At 37.7% G+C, this 16,716-nt stretch overlaps 1 protein-coding gene across 2 annotated transcripts in view; it reads left to right on the forward strand.

The window, feature by feature from the left end:
* Positions 1-16,716, forward strand: part of AKAP7 (A-kinase anchoring protein 7) — a 123,074-nt gene that overhangs the window by 68,649 nt on the left and 37,709 nt on the right. The window lies entirely within an intron of this gene.

Here is a 16,716-nt window from a genome sequence, read left to right on the forward strand (position 1 = left end):
AATTTTATTTCTAAATTCTCATCAGAGAAGCCATTTTACCTTCCAAAGATCTTAGCCCTCTTAAACAGAAGATATTCAGTATGTCATTTGAATTTTGTGTTCTGAAACATGTTAAGTGTGTTTTAAGGAAGACTTTTTTGTTTTCAGAACCTCTGTAAGAGAGCTGGCTTCCATCAAAGTTTTGATGCGGACCAAACATTTCTCTTTAGGTTCACTGTAAAAAGCAAATTTAAATCCTTCTTGCATAATACAGATTTTGGCTAGCTTTCCATATCTTGTCTGTAATTACTTTAGGCCAGCCTTGAAGGAGAACTCAGTGCTTCATTGCCTCTCCCACTCCTATTTTTTTAAAAAAGAGCAACATGTAGATTTTACTGAAGGTATTGTGGGCTTGCATTATGCAGCTCACAGCATGGATCGCCAATATTGCCATTACACAGCTCTGTTCAGCTCACCCCAAATTACTATGCTCCACTCACTGAATTTTCTTTTACTGCTCCTTTCCAGCTCGGTTTCTAAAACTCCCCTTATCCCAGGCAATTTCTCTCGACTTTTTCTCTCAGGCTCTTTATCTCTCATCCTTTTCTAACTCAGAGCAATTTAGCTTCTTTCAAATTTCACCCATATGGATCATTAAGATTATTTAAAAAATGGTTTTTACCTGTTGCATATAATCTGTATTCTCCTACCATTCTGAACATTACTGTCGACATTGAAAATGATAATTATTTTATAATCATTAACCAATTTTAATACACACTAGAGTCTTATATTTGCTGTGGATAATTACTGATTTTCTTGATCTTACCTGAGTTTTACAGCAGAAAATATTGGGCAGGATTCAGGACTCTTTTTTGAGTTTCATTTCTTGTTCAGATTTTTTTGTATTATCTTTAAAAAAGTTTTTTTATTGAGTATAGTTGATTTACAATGTTGTGTTAGTTTCAGGTGTACAGTGAAGTGAATCAGTTTATATATATATATATATATATATATATATATATTTTCCTTTTTTCAGATTCTTTTCCCATTTAAGCCATTGCAGAGTATTGAGTAGAGTTCCCTGTGCTATACAATGGCTCCTTATTAGTTACATATTTTATGTATAGTGGTGTGTATATGTCAATCCCAATCTTCCAATTTATCCCTCGCCCTCCTTTACCCTCTGGTAACCATAAGTTTGTTTTCTACATTTGTAACTCTATTTCTGTTTTGTAGATAAGTTCATTTGTACAATTGTACCCTTTTTTTTAGATTCCACATATAAATGATGTCTGTCATGTGGTATTTGTCTTTCTCTGTCTGACTTGCTTCACTCAGTTCGACCATTTCTGGGTGATCCATGTTCCTGCAAGTGGCATTATTTCCTTCTCTTTTTTGTGGCTTAGTGATAATCCACTGTGTCTGTGTTCCACATCTTCTTTATCTATTCCTTTGTTAATAGACATTTGGGTTGCTTCCATGTCCTGGCTGTTGTAAATAATGCTGTTGTGAACACTGGAGAGCATGTATCTTTTTGAATTATGGTTTTCTCCTGATATATGTCCAGGAATGGGATTGCAGGATCTTATGGTAGCTCTATTTTCAGTTTTTTAACGAGTCTCCATACTGTTCTTCATAGTGGGTGTACCAGTTTACATTCCCACCATCAGTGTAGGAGGGTTCTCTTTTTTTCACAACCTCTCCAGCATTTATTGTTTGTATAATAGATTTTTGATGATGACCATTCTTATCAGTGTGAAAGTGAAAGTCTTTCAGTCTTTTGTGACTCTTTGCAACCCCATGGACTGTAACCCACCAGACTCCTCTGTCCATAGAATTCTTCAGGCAAGAATACTGGAGTGGGTTGCCATGCCCTCCTCCAGGGGATCTTCCCAACCCAGGAATCAAACCCAGGTCTCCCTTATCTCAGGTGGATTCTTTACTGTCTGAGCCACCAGGGAAGCCCTCCTGACCAGTGTAAGGTGATATCTTATTTGTAGTTTTGGTCAAATAATTAGTGATATTGAGTATCTTTTCATGTGCTTTTTAGCCATATGGGTGATTTCTTTGGGAAAAGGTGTTTTTTAGATCTTCCACCCTTTTGTTCAGATTTATTTGGCTGACATTTGGTATGGTTGCTCTTTAATTTGATCCTAATTCAAATATAATGTCTGTTTCCTGAACCTTAAAACCAGTATTGTGTTGTATACAGAGAATGGGACAGATTTCAGATGATCATAAGATATTTTGTGTTCAGAATTCTAGAGTAGAATTTGGGCTTCAGGAACTCTGGGAACCTCCTGAAATTATTCATAAAAGTGTATATATAGATACATATGTGAATTTTTTGGCGGAGAGAATTTTTAGATTTGCATATTTCCCATCTTAATTTGTTAATGGTGCATTCTTGGATAATACTGGATTTCAAATCACTGATCTTCTTTTCAGCTGTCTCAGTTATATTGTTTAGGACATTTTAAAAATACCAATGACTATATGCTTCATTTCCAAGATTTGCAGTTGATTTTTATCATATTTTCCTGCTTGGCTCTTTGCTTATGGATGTATTCCTTCATTTATCTCTTTGATGATTTCAATATAATTAATTTTGAAAATTCTTATCATATTTGAAGATCCAGTTCCTATGAATTCTTCTATTTGTTGGGTCTCTTGTGGCACTTGATTTTCTCTGGTGCTTTTAAAGTTTTTCTGAGAACTCATTTAACTATGTATGTTTCCCAGTCATAACCCCATGTGTGGTTTTGCAGATGATTCAGCCCTGGTCCCACAGGGTAATTGCTTTGTATTAGAAACTGGCAGCAGCAAGCTATTTTTGTCCATCAGGAGTTGGATTTCATTCTTCTTGTGTCTCTTAATAGTTTGTGAGGATTTTTTTTTTTAAGAGTAAAGATGATTAGCCTTTTGCTATATTGGCTTCAGATATTTGCCAGGTTTTATTTTGCATTCAGTTTTGGTCACAAGAAATTTTTCATATTAGATGTTTTTTAGTTTTGTAAAATTATAGATACAAAAATTCTGTGATTTCTTTAATTATTATGACTAGAGTCATCTCCAAACTAAAAATTTGATACATTTTCATTTATATTTTCCTCTGCTTTTTTGGTTATTTTTACATTTGAGCTTTTCATCTATCTGGTGTGATCATTAATTAAGTACTCAGACACTCAGATTAAGAAAGAAATTCAGTTACTAAAAGTGGGTGTGAAATAGAGCTTTAGTTTTAGGAAGTTTTTTTTAGAATTTTTTTTGCACCCCACCAACCTTACTGTGTGTTCCGAAGATCACTAATTAGCAACCCTTCATGTTGTCTTGGGCTTCCCTGGTGGCTTAGTTGTAAAGAATCTGCCTGCTGATACAGGAGATGCAGGTTTGATCTCTGGGTGGGGAAGATCCCCTGGAGAAGGAAATGGCATCCCACTCCAGTATTCTTGCCTGGGAAATCTCATGGGCAGAGGAGCCTGGCAGGCTACAGTCCATGGGGTTGCAAAAGAGTTGGACACGACTTAGTGACTAAACAGCTACAACGTGTTATATTAATACTGGACTAACACAGGGTTTTTGTTTGTTTGTTTTTATAATTGTTGCCAATTTAGGGGTAATTTTACTTAAAAAAAAAATCTGGGTTTCTGGTGCCTTTGAACAATCAAAAAATATGGCCACACCTGTTTCACGATCTTGAATGCAGTGATTTCCTGGGTGGGTACACCTTGAAAGCAGCTACCTTTTGTCATCCCCTCACTCTTGTTCTTCTTTTACAATTTGCTTAACTCAGTCACACTACCTCCGTGGTTCCTGACAGCATCTGAGTTTGGATCTCCTGGCAGCTGTTGCTGTTCCCTGGGCCTGCTTTAGGTTTCCATGCTGAGCATTTTCCTCTCCAACTTCTGTCATTGTGCATCTTTATCTGGAGTGTTAGGGGGAAGTTTGGTGGGTTATGGAGGCAATAGTCATACATTCAGATGCAAGAAAAAAGTACTACTTTTTAATTCTCATCAAAAATTTGGTTGATAATAATATGCTTAATATTGGGCTGTAACTTCTTACAAACCTAACTGCATTCATTAATCATTTAAAATACAATTTTTTTTTTTAAGTGTAAAACCAGTCCTTCCTGGTGAATCCAGGAATGAAATATAGCTCAGATGTCCTAGGGTGGTGAAAGCTCTTCTCTGTGAGCTACTTACTGGAGTTGAGTGTATTAATTTTTCCCTGGCAGCTCTGTTCCATTTATATTTCCTTTGGGAAAATAATTGACTAAATGACACCCTTTGGAAGATTGATGAGCAATTTAGTGCTTGCAAAGACTAGTTTACTTTCAGCTGTCAGATATTTCTCATAGGAGGCAGTGGAGAATTTGGAAAGGTCTAGAAGGTTTTTTTTTTTTTTCCAGGCCCGTGTACTTCTTTATAACTTCAGCAAGCAGAGGTACAAATGTGATTTTCTGGGAACCCTAGCTGTTTAATAATAATTACTCATCATTAATTTAATAAATGTTATTGAGTGTGTATGATGTGTATACTCCTCTTGGGTATCACAAGATACAGAGAAGTGTAAGACATAGTCCTTAAGAGTATACAGTGTCACTGGGGAGCTAAGACTACATCTGAAAAATGGAGAGGGAGGAGGAGTAGATGAATAGAGCTTCATCCATAACAATGATGGGTTTTGATAGGACACAGTGGAAGAAGCATATAACTTTAGCTTATAGGAGAGCTGGGCGTGGGGAGTTTCAGGGTTTGGATAAATAGGATGAGATGGATAGTAGAGAAAGGACACTGTCCAGGAACAATAGGTACAGTTTACAGGGGAGAGAAGCAGTACATTAGGAGGCAGGACAGAGCAGAGGTAATATTAGTGATGATATTAAAGTAGCCACTTCCTGTCATGGAACACCATTTTTTCTCGAAAAATGACCTTTAGACATTTTTTGTTTCCACATTTGGGTATTTGGCAGCCATTTTCTTGAAATAAACCTGTCACATCAAAGAAAACTGACATCGTTTACTGCTAATAATAAAACTCAAGGTTTCAGACAATAGTAAGAATTTAAGAAAACTGATCTATTACTGTGAGTAGACAGATTCCTAAACTTCCCCACTTTTTTTAATGGAAAATTTTATACAGAAAGAGAACAGAGTAGAATAAGGAACTCGGTTTTCCCAGGTTGTTTTTATCTATCAAACTTTGTTTTTACTTTTTTGAGGTATAACTTACACTCAAGATTTGTACCTGTTTAAAGTGTATAAGTTGATGAATTTTTAACATATGTATGTACCTATGAAACCATTATCATTATCAAGATACTGAAAATTTCCTTTCCCTCAGACATTTATTTGCTCCTCTTTGTAATCCATAAAGACTTTCCTAGTAAGAAGATGTGATATTAATGAATTTTTTGATATTATATAATGAAATATGTCAAAATATGGAGAATCTTTGTAACTCAGTGAATTTGTATTTTTAAAATGACTGATGTGTGTTGTTACAAAGACATGTGTGGATAAAAGATCCATTAATATTCAAGATAGACCAAAAGATTTGACTGTAAATAGTATGAAAGTTTATTGATCCATTTTAAGATTCAACATTGCAATTAAGCTTTAAGAAACTACAACTTGTTGAGTTTCAGTGTAATATCAAAGAATGTCCACAGTTATCTGAAAAGGCTATTATTCTCCTGCATTTTTCAAATATACTTTTCTGTGAGGCTGGATTTTTCTTATACTTCAAATGAAACAACATATTGCAACACATTGAATGCAGAAACAGATATGAGGATAAATCTTTGATTAAGTTAGACATTAAAGAAAGTCACAAGAATGTAAAATAATGCCATTCATCTCACTATAAAATTTTTAATTAACAATATAGTTATTTTCACAAACATTTGTGATGACATTATATATATAGTGAATTTATCATTGATAATTTGAAAAGAATGAAATACATTTAAAAATCTTTTCATTTCTAATGTAGTAAATATACCAAATAAACAAAAGCTCTTGGTGGGAGAGATTGTAGATAAGTATTAACAGTGTAGCAGAGTCTTGAGGCCAAAACATTTAAGAACTTTTGCTTCAGTACATATATCCAAGAAAACTATGAAAAAATTTATTCCTCAGACAACTCTCTAAGCTTAATTTTGATCAATATTTCCAACCATTTCTTTGAACAGATTAATTTTGATGGCTACTCAGTTATCTCTCTATAAAATATAAATGGTTTGATTCCTCTCTCCTTAATTTTTTTGTTCATCCCTTTAAAATTTCCATTTTAGCATCCTGTGGTTAAAAATGTGACAAGTAGAAAAATACCCAAGACTGACAATAGCATATCTATGTGAAATGATATGTTAAAATCATATTATGTGACACTTATATTCTGTAGGAATATAGGAATGCCTCTTTTGTGGTGGGCGGGGCCAAAAATTTTGGTCTTGTTTTCTTTTGCACAGACTGACAGGGAAATGATTAAGAAAATTTCATCTCTACTTAAACTGTTTAAGATGAATCTGTTTCAAGCATGTTAGAAGAAGGAAAAGTAAAAATACAGTTTATCACCTAAGGGAATTGTACATTGTTTTTTCACCTGAAAACTTTGAGCATCTAGAAATTTTCCCTGTTCAAAATTATCATGTAATTTAATGAGAGCTGAGTGCAAGATGTTTAATTATTTACTCTATGGCACATAAATTGTGTGACCATGTAATTTATCATCCAAATGGTACCCTTGGAAGTGTACTTTGCTGAGTTAGAAGAAAACCAAGAAAACCAAGTTATCCTGGTTTAACAGACTTATGTCATCCTACCTAGAAATCATAATGTTCTTGAAAAGCAGAACCTTTGACATGGTAGAATATTATATTTCAAGTGCCAGTCTTGTTCCTTTTTATAATCTAACAGTCTTCTTACAGGTTTTCTTGATGAAACCTGTAAGAAAGTTTCCCTGATGAAACCTGTCTACTAAGAAGAAATTATTTAAAATTTAATTGTTATGCTCAAATAAAAATGAAAGAGAACTAATAGTTGGAACTCCCAGCTTGCTTTTTTACATCTGCTTGAATTAGAGGAAGTTGCAAGATAAGTAACTGAGCAAATTAATCTTAGTGATGGCTCACTGTATTTTAATGGGTATATCAGTTATTAATCTGATGCTAACACAAAGTGGCAGCTGTGAAGGGTGTTTTGAAAATCCAACCATCTGTTGGCCTGGTTTCAAACCTTATGATTTATATTAGATGCCTTGGGAATCTTACATATGAAAGGGTTAGTTCAGTTCAGTCGCTCAGTCGTTCCCGACTCTTTGCAACCCCATGAATCGCAGCACGCTAGGCCTCCCTGTCCATCACAAACTCCTGGATTCACTCAGACTCATGTCCATCAAGTCAGTGATGCCATCCAGCCATCTCATCCTCAGTCGTCCCCCTTTCCTCCTGCCCCCAGTCCCTCCCAGCATCAGAGTCTTTTCCAATGAGTCAACTCTTCACATGAGGTGGCCAGAGTACTGGAGTTTCAGCTTCAGCATCATTCCTTCCAAAGAAATCCCAGGACCGATCTCCTTCAGAATGGACTGGTTGGATCTCCTTGCAGTCCAAGGGACTCTCAAGAGTCTTCTCCAACACCACAGTTCAAAAGCATCAATTCTTCGGCGCTCAGCTTTCTTCACAGTCCAACTCTTACATCCATACATGACTACTGGTAAAACCATAGCCTTGACTAGATGGACCTTTGTTGGCAAAGTAATGTCTCTGCTTTTCAATATGCTATCTAGGTTGGTCATAACTTTCCTTCCAAGGAGTAAGCGTCTTTTAATTTCATGACTGCAGTGATTTTGGAGCCCAAAAAAATAAAGTCTGACACTATTTCCACTGTTTGCCCATTTATTTCCCATGAAGTGATGGGACTAGATGCCATGATCTTCGTTTTCTGAATGTTGAGCTTTAAGCCAACTTCTTCACTCTCCTCTTTCACCTTCATCAAGAGGCTTTTTAGTTCCTCTTCGCTTTCTGCCATAAGGGTGGTGTCATTTGCATATCTGAGGTTATTGATATTTCTCCTGGCAATCTTGATTCCAGCTTGTGTTTCTTCCAGCACAGCGTTTCTCATGATGTACTCTGCATAGAAGTTAAATAAGCAGGGTGACAATATACAGTCTTGACATACTCCTTTTCCTATTTGGAACCAGTCTGTTGTTCCATGTCCAGTTCTAACTGTTGCTTTCTGACCTGCATACAGATTTCTCAAGAGGCAGGTCAGGTGGTCTGGTATTCCCATCTCTTTCAGAATTTTCCACAGTTTATTGTGATCCACACAGTCAAAGGCTTTGGCATAGTCAATAAAGCAGAAATAGATGTTTTTCTGGAACTTTCTTGCTTTTTCCATGATCCAGCGGATGTTGGCAATTTGATCTCTGGTTCCTCTGCCTTTTCTAAAACCAGCTTGAACATCTGGAAGTTCACGGTTCACGTATTGCTGAACCCTGGTTTGGAGAATTTTTAGCATTACTTTACTAGCGTGTGAGATGAGTGCAATTGTGCGGTAGTTTGAGCATTCTTTGGCATTGCCTTTCTTTGGGATTGGAATAAAAACTGACCTTTTCCAGTCCTGTGGCCACTGCTATGTGGTAAATTTAACTGACAAATTAAACATCACTGCTAGAATGATATAGTGATAATTTGTGATATTGGATGTGAGTTTGAGTGAACTCCGGGAGATGGTGATGGACAGGGAGGCCTGGCATGCAGCGATTCATGGGGTCGCAAAGAGTCGGACACAACTGAGCGACTGAACTGAACTGAACTGAACTGACTGATGATATATGTATAGCCTTTAAGTGTATTTTAAGAAACATGAAAGTAAATATTGAATTCCAAATAAAAAGAAAAATGAATGAAATGATTAGAAGGCAGAGTCTGCAGTCAAAGGGAACCATTAAGATATAGGAAATTAATGTTAGAAAAGCCTTCTGATTGCCAAACATTATGGATAACTGGCCCATCACATCACCTAATTGCCTCTGAACACATTTTTTTTTTAACCAAGCTAGTATATTAATGTTTTAAAAGTACTTAGCACAATGCCTGACATAAAGTTATAAAATGTTAGTTATTAAGATTAACAGCAGTAATAGTTATATTAGAATACTTATTGTAACAGTACTTATTCCTGACATCAGAACACCCCCTCAGATTATTATAAATTTGCTTTATTCCTAATGCTTTCCTTAAATTGGCATGGTATTAACACTGGTACATTTCAAAAATAAAAATACCATATATAAATAAAATGCATGTATATACACACATGCATATACTTACATGTGTTTATCCATCAGATGCCTTTGTATGCGTGCTCAGTCACTCAGTCATGTCCAGCTGTTTGCGACCCCAAGGACTACAGCCTGCCAGGCTCCTCTGTCCATGGAATTTCCCCGGGCAAGAATACTGGAGTGGGTTGCCATTTCCTACTCTAGGGGATCTTCCTGACCCAGGAATCGAACCTGCGTCTCCTGTGTCTCCTGCATTGGCAGGCAGATTCTTTACCACTGAGCTGCATTATTTTATATTGCATATACATATTTATGTGTAATTTATGTATATAAATACAATGGTAAAGATAGAAAATGGACTTTATTATTTTGGGGGCTATGAAAAAAACACAGTATAGTGTTATTTATGTTTTGTATAAAATACCTAAAGCAATAACTGTTGCTAACAGAAAGAACAGCATTTTGTCAGTTCATGAACTGTGGCTCTATTTGATCTTATATTGACTACGGTATTCAGGGAAATATTTTGTTTTGGTTCTGGCTATGAGTAAAGGAAACTACATTTGATTATCACGTGGTTCATACCAGGGAACCGTAGCTGCCAAATATATTTTCACTGCTAACAGCTCCCATAAAAGCCAGAGCTTTTACTTAAGTCAGTCTTAACCTAATACACTTTAGAGAAAGAGAGTTCACAGTTGTGCTCCAGCTATGCATTTTTAGCAAGAATTTAGTTTATAAGTATGGCATGAGTGAGTAAAAGTCACTCAGTCATGTCCGACTCTTTGTGACCCCATGGACTGTACAGTCCATGAAATTCTCCAGGCCAGAATACTGGAGTGGATCACTGTTCCCTTCTCCAGGGGATCTTCCCACCCCAGGACTCGAACCCAGGTCTCCCGCATTGCAGGCATATTCTTTACCAGCTGAGCCACCAGGGAAGCCCTAAGTATGGCATACATTTATCTATATAGAATAGGTGTTAAAAAAAATTAGCATGCCACCCTTTATCGATGATTTACTTTTCAGGACTTTTTCTTTGCTCAGAACTATTTAGACCTTTTCAATCATTTTTCTAATTAAAAAACATTTTTCAATTATTTTATTTTTGGCTGCAATGGGTCTTCATTGCTGTGAGTGGGCTTTCTGTAGTTGCGGTAAGCCAGGGCTACTGTCTCGTTGCTGTGCAAGGGCTTTTCACTGTGGTGGCTTCTCTTGTTGCAGATCTCGGGCTCTAGAGTGCACGGGCTTTAGTAGTTGTGGCACACGGGATTAGTTGCCCCACAGCATGTGACATCTTCCTGGACCAGGGATTGAACCCATGTCCCCTGTACTGGCAGGTTACAATGTGAACCTACCTAGGTTACAGTGTGAACCTAACCTGGTGAAGTAGGTTACTTCACTGGACCACCGGGGAAGTCCCACTTTTCTAATTTTAAAGAGACCAAACAGTAGATACCACATTTCTATTAAAAGTTAAATATAAAACTCTAGAGGCCACAGGGGTTTGCCTGTTCTGAGTCCATTTTCTTCCCACCCTGATTCCTGGTTGGCAGAGCCCTTCTTTCCCTGTGAGACAGTGAACTTCAGAGCATGTGGGGTCCACTTTAGCCCTTCAGGTGATTGGTTCCATTCTTCTTGCCAGTGATTAGTTTAGGAAGTGGCATGTGACCCAGTTCTGATAAGTGAGGGCAAGTCTGCTTGGGATCCCAGAGAAAAGTTTTTTTGATGATGCGTAATTTGTTGGGAAGAAGACATCATTATTTTTAGCTGGAAATTGTTGAATATACATGTGACCCTGGACTTCGCAGCATCTTAACCATAGGGACACTAGGGGACTTCACGCCTGATGTGCTGAGTATGGGAGACTGGAACATGACTGTTGATGATCTTCTTCTTTTTTAAATTTATTTTTAATTTGAGGGTAATTGCTTTACAATGTTGTGTTGGTTTCCGCTATACAACAGCATGAGTCAGCCTTAAGTATACATATATCTCCTCCCTCTTGAACCTGCTTCCCATCCGGCCCTTGATGATCTTTAAGCCACAGAATTAACCAACCTAGAGCAACTCTACCTTAGATTATAGGGGTAGTGACATTTAAAAATTTCTTACCATCTGAGTCAAGAGTTTCCCGTTACTTGCAGGTGAATGCATCCTAACAGATGTAACACAATTTGGATGTGAATTACAGAATGTATTAGCAGAAAATACTCAGTGTTTTATGTATATTTAAACACAGTTCTGACAGTTACTAAAACTTTATGGTTGAATCTATAAACAGAAAGAATACTCACGTAGTGTACCAGGTGAGTGTCAGCCTAGGCCCTGGTGGATCATGACAGGTCCTGAGACCTGCCGAAACCAATCTTGATGTAACTGCATTTCATCTAGTATAAGAAAATTTTCTTTTCATTATCTTGGGGATTCCCTTTCATTCTTCTGTATTACTTTGTGTTATTAGAGGAAAAAAGAATTAATCATTATATCCTGAGTCATTAAAGCACCCTTTATTTGAAGTCTTCAGATACTTTACATCGCAGTAAATGTGACTGACTGTTGTGCTGTCAGTGAATCAAGACAAACAGTGAACCACTTTCAGAACTAAATATAGATTTGAGGATATTCTACGTAAAGAATTAGGACCTGTGGGAAAAAACCCAATAAGTTGAGAACTATAAAACCAAATTTTGTGTTGTTTACACTGTTAAACTACAAATAAACTCATTACTTATTGGTTAGCTTTTTGAAATATTTTTTTTTCTTCCCGTGAAGGATGTGTCTTTCTCTCTAAAAGGTGCATGGCATTAGAGGATTAAAGGCACTTGAATGAGAAAGCAGCCATGTCGGATAATGCAAATACTGGCCAGCAGATTAAGTGTATTCTCTGCTCTTCTTTCTTTTTTAAAATAGGTTTTAACATGCAGACATTGAACTTGCCTGTGAGTAACTCCTGTCAGCTTTTGTGAATTCATTGTTACTGCCTGCAAAGGAGGACAGACTGTAAAATGCAGACCTGAAGAGTATCTGTCTAGAGTAGATGACTGTTACAGGCCTTTGTCGCCCTGGTGCTGCTTTGCCTTCATAAAACTGCCGAATAGGATTTACCACAGTGTGAATTCTGGGCTTTCTCCTGCTCCCTTCATCGTGCCTACAGATGTGGGCCTCCTGCCCTCCTTGGGCCCAGGCTTTCTCTCTCACCTACTCTGGCAGCAGCCCCCGACTCAAGAGTTACCTCCACCCCAAGAGCTGATGTGATTATAATATTAGCACATACTCAGTGCTTCATAAATAGTGCCTGGAATCAGATAGATTTGATAAAATGGTGTAATATCAATTCAAGGTGTCTGTGTATAAACACATTGTAATTCTCAGCCTTCTCCCAGCCCTACTGCTGTCTGTTCTCTGAGCAGGGAAATAGATCATCCGCCCTAATTTATTCTCACTATTAAGGAAAAGGCTTCAACTACATCCACTGTTTAAGGTTGGGCCACATACTTAGAAAAGAACTGACTGAATGATAAGCATGGAGGCGGCATTTGAAAACTGGCACTCAGCAGGCATGCGTCAGCAGAGGTTGGGAAGGACATTGGGATTGATAAGGAAGGACTTCTTGTGCTGCTCTGATTGTCTGCTTGTTTCCTCTTTTTTCCTAAATGCACATATGCTGTATATGGTATGTTTTTCACATATATGAAAAAACACTTTCTCTTTCCAATTACATACTGAAATTGTACAGCATATGGCAGTTTGAAATACCTATAACTTTCAGTTTTTGAGAAAAACAGCTAAAGCTCTGTATAGAGAAGTTTAAAAGTCTTTGTTGAAAATATGACTAAATAAGAATAATGGTAAAAAATAATTCTTGGCTTCCAAATTTCAGTTAGATCAAGGTTCTTTTACCTGGTAATTTAAAAGGACTTCACCAGTGAGATTTGCAGATCATCCTTAAGGCTTTTCAGTTATAATTTTTCAGTCTTTTTCCCTTGCAGACAGATACTCATAAGAACAGGTTTCAAGCATCGATATATAATGTTGTGGTTTCAGAACCTTGCCCTTTGGGTACAGAAAGGCTACACAGATGTAGCATGATTGAAAAATGGAAGCGCATCTGTATGATAGATATATGCTTACTGTGGATTGATCATTGAAAACTGAAATTGGGTTTTACGGGAACATAGAGAAACAAAACAGTTTTGAGTAAGTCCATCCAGCTTTTTCAAGCCCAGATTAGCTGTTTGTTTTGTTGGTACCCTGATGTCAACATGAAAAATTGTGATATATTCCAAAACATCCCAATTTTCGTGAATTGTGTTTCCATCAATTGTCAAGCACTTCTAGAACTTACGTACCTTTTCACTGAAACAGTGACACTTCTTGCCATAACAGTTCCCATCAGCGTGCTACCTGTTTTATGAGGAAGTCTGCCTGGAGTGTGTTTTCTGTGCTTAAAGGCACGTCTCCTAAGGCTTGGTTCCAGAATTTGGAGGGATAAAGCATTTTCCCCCCTCTGTTTACACTTGATGATTTTATGTTCTCTTTGTCTCCATTCTTTTGACTAAAGGAACATTTACCTTTTATTTTCTTTCTCATTTGTTTCTGTAAGTTGTTAAACTCAGATTTCCTTTCTTAATGAACTGGAGGTCTCAGAAGAATTGGTCATTTCTACAGTTTTTTAGAGTCAAAATATTACAGTGAGATTTTTGAGTCAGACTTTTGTAACAAGGTTGCTCAGAAATCCACATATAAATGTTTTCAGTTATAGATAGAACATAAAGCCAAACAATGACACAGAGAATAGAGTCTTTGGTCATAGTTAAGAATTGTGTTTTTCACTGGAGACAGTAATCAGAGCTGATATTTCAAAGAACATGAAGAAGAGACAGCTGCCACCCCCTCATACTTTTAGTTGTATTCCTGCCATTGTCACCATTATAATAAAAATTCAAACAGCTATAGCTGATATGGGCAACTGTCGTCACCATGGTTGGTTTGTAGCCAGGCCTGTGAGAAAAGATAACATGAAAAGGTTATGTTTTAAATTTATGAACATGAAATCATAGCAGATATTTTTTTATCATTGACGTTAAACTTCTTTTTTTAATCTAGTTATGGTAGATCTCTATATATTACCGAAAGGAGTCTGTTTAACCCCTTAATAAAACCCCACTAATATTTTTGGGGATCACTTGTGAATGATCCGAGTTGCTCTTTTTTCCTGGAAGATGAATGCTTCCTGGGGTCATTCTGGTGCCCTGTGTTCTTCATTGAATCATTTCCCCAAGGCATGGCAGGCAGCTCCAACAAGGGATCTGTCTTTAGGTCCTTTGTTTTAAACTAGGATTATATTACTCTTGCACCATTAATAAAAGGATTTGGTGAAAAAACATAAGAAAACAAGGCATTTAAAACATATTGCCATAGAGCTTGGTTAAATAACTATTTTTCTGAACATTATTCTGAAATTGTAAGAGGTTTCATAAAGTGTTTGCATTGGCCAAAAAGTTTTCCGTAAGATGTTAGGTAAAATCCTTAATGAACTTTCTGGCCAACCCAATATATACCCGATACTACACACAAATTATATTAAATAACATGGGACTCTGCAATGAGATGCTCAGGGCTTATGCATCCAGACAGATTGAGTCCAGATCCCATTATTGTCACATGCTCTTGGAGAGATTTTGGCCAAGTTACTTTTCTGAACGTTTTTCTGAAGTTTTTCACCTGTGCAGTGGGGTTAGTATTAATAGTATCTACCTCAGAGCTGTGGTAAAGATGAAATGAATGAGTAAATGTAAAGCACTTAACATGTGCCTGGCAGGTGTCCAGTAAGTGTTAGTGATTATTTTTGTTTTATTTTTTTCAAGTTGATTTTTAATTGGAGGATAATTGCTTTACATTGTCGTGTTGGTTTCTGCCATACAACAGTGCAAAGCAGCCATGTGTTAGTTGCTTAGTCATATCTGACTCTTTGCAACGCCATGGACTGTAGCTTGCCAGACTCCACTGTCCATAAGTATACACATATCCCCTCCTTCTTGAACCTCCCCCCCACCCCTCTAGTTCGTCACAGAGCACTAAGCCGAGCTCCCTGTGCTATACAGCAGCTTCCCACTAGCGGTCTCTTTTACAGGCAGTAATGTCTATACATGGACTTTCCTGGTGGCTCAGATGGTAAAGCGTCTGTCTACAGTGCGGGAGACCTGGGTTCAATCCCTGGGTCGGGAAGATCCGCTGGAGAAGGAAATGGCAATCCACTCCAGTACTCTTGCCTGGAAAATCCCATGGACAGAGGAGCCTGGTAGGCTACAGTCCATGGGGTCGCAAAGAGTCAGACATGACTGAGCGACTTCACTTTCCTTTCCTTTCCTAATGTCTATATTTCAGTGCTACTTTCTCAGTTCATCTCACCCTCTCCTTCCCCACTGTGTCCACAAATCTGTCTACATCTGCGTCTCTGTTCCTGCCCTATGTAAATTGATTCATCAGTACCATTTTTCTATATTCAGTATATATGTATTAATATACATACTTGTTTTTCTCTTTCTGACTTACTTTATATGACAAGCTCTAGGTGTGTCCACATCACTAGAACTGACTCAGATTTGTTCCTTTTCACGGCTGAGCAGTATTCCATTGTATATATGTACCACAACTTCTTTATCCATTCATCTCTCAATGGATATCTAGGTTGCTTCCATGTTCTGGCTATTGTAAATAGTGCTGCAGTGAACACTGGGGTACATGTGTCTTTTTTTGTTAATGGTTTTCTCAGGATGTATGCCCCGTAGTTGGATTGCTCAGTCATATGGTAGATTTACTCCTAGCTTTGTAAAGGAATCTCCATACTGTTTTCCGTGGTGCCTGTATCAATTTACATTCCCACCAACAGTGCAAGAGGGTTCCCTTTTCTCCACATCCTATTCAGTGTTTATTGTAGATTTTTTGATAATGGCCATTCTGACAGATATATCAGTTCAGTACAGTTGTGTTCAGTCACTCAGTCGTATCCGACTCTTTGCGACCCCATGAACTGCAGTACACCAGGCCTCCCCGGCCATCACCACTCCTGGAGTCCACCCAAACCCATGTCCACTGAGTCGGTGATGCCATCCAACCATCTCATCCTCTGTCGTCCCCTTCTCCTCCTGCCCTCAATCTTTCCCAGCATCAGGGTCTTTTCAAATGAGTCAGCTCTCCACATCAGGTGGCCAAAGTATTGGAGTTTCAGCTTCAACATCAGTCCTTCCAATGAACACCCAGGACTGACCTCCTTTAGGATGGACTGGTTGGATCTCCTTGCAGTCCAAGGGACTCTCAAGAGTCTTCTCCAACACCACAGTTCAAAAGCATCAGATATATCATGACACCACATGTAGTTTTTGGAGAAGGAAATGGCAACCCACTCCAGTGTTCTTGCCTGGAGAATCCCAGGGACGGGGA

The sequence above is a fragment of the Bos mutus genome, chromosome 9 (genome assembly GCF_027580195.1).
Source record: "Bos mutus isolate GX-2022 chromosome 9, NWIPB_WYAK_1.1, whole genome shotgun sequence".
Classification (NCBI taxonomy): Eukaryota; Metazoa; Chordata; class Mammalia; order Artiodactyla; family Bovidae; genus Bos; species Bos mutus.